Below are 1,429 nucleotides of genomic sequence, written 5' to 3'. Positions count from 1 at the left end.
TATAATAGGTAACAAAAGAGAAAAGAAACGAATACAAGTACCTGGATGACTTGCTTGTTCCAATTAGCTTTGAGAACTAAAACCTGCTAACCAAGAAGAGCAAATAACAGGAGGGAAAGACCCCACAGGACATGTCCTCTCTTCACACCTCTTCAATCTGGAGGCTTTTTTTGCCTCCATAAGAGAACAGTGACCCTAGAGGTTCATAAGAAATATGGATGTTAATTGAGGGTTATAGGTCAAAACCCTGGCTATCCTGAACTTTTAAAGGTTATGTATACTAAACATCACTTAATTTTCCCTCCAGCCAAGTCCACAGTGACTTATATAAAATCCACATAACAACTTTCCTCATGAATGCATGATATGATGGCATAAAGTGTCTTATTGGAATATTGAGTATCCTTCTAGTTTGGGTAAGAAGAACAAATTAAATGACCCAAGACTCTTACCATCAAGGCTAATAATAGCACTGGGAAGGGGCTGGAGAGATGGCTTAATATTAAGTGTGCTTTCTGACCTTCTACTGGACCAGAGATCTGTTCCCAACACCCATATCAAAACTGTTCATGGACACATATAATTTTAATTCCAGGAAGTTCTCTCTCTCTCTCTCTCTCTCTCTGTCTGTCTTACACACACACACACACACACACACAGAGTCACACAGTAACACACACACACACACACACACACTTAAACTATTAAAACACAAAGACAATTACAGCAGATTAAGGACTACAGGGAAACAGTACTAGTAACAGAAACTTGAAAAGCAGACAGCCTGCCTATCTTTTCCTTGTAGAAATGCATGACTGTGGCACACACTTGGGTTAAGAGAAAACATTGTAGGAGACTCAACGTTTTCATTGGAAGAAAAGAGGGAGAGCCTCCCAATACAAAGAATGTCTAAGTTAGATACATCTTTAAAATGGTTTGTCTTTCGAACTCTTCTAAAACAAAACAACAAAGCAATAGCAGCAGGACTATCCAAGACACAACCCCTGTGAGCTGTCAATCATACTGACATGACACCTCTCCTATCATAGATGAGAGCCTAAGAGTAGTCACCTGGAACAGCAGTAGGTACAAGATACATGGGAATTATTTCTCAGAAACTCCATGAAGAAAGAGCTGGAGAAAAGGGGCCAAGCATCGGCTGTCCTTCACAGACGACTGGAAGGATGGGAGCTGGGAGGGACGGGAGCTAGATGACAGTGTCTGATGCTCTTCTTGCATCCGCTGTCACCAAATGCATGTCATGCACACAAAAGAACATCTTTCTTCCCAAGGGCCCATAGGAGGTCTTTTCTGACTTGTCACCTCTTTTTGTTCCCACAGCTTTCCTTCTGCAGCACATGTCCAGCTGTGCTCTCAGGACAACCATTATCACAGTCTTAAAACATTGAATCCAAAGATCTTTTTTTTT

This window comes from Mastomys coucha, unplaced genomic scaffold (genome assembly GCF_008632895.1).
Source record: "Mastomys coucha isolate ucsf_1 unplaced genomic scaffold, UCSF_Mcou_1 pScaffold2, whole genome shotgun sequence".
NCBI classification, from domain to species: Eukaryota; Metazoa; Chordata; class Mammalia; order Rodentia; family Muridae; genus Mastomys; species Mastomys coucha.
This window is presented reverse-complemented; position numbering follows the sequence as displayed.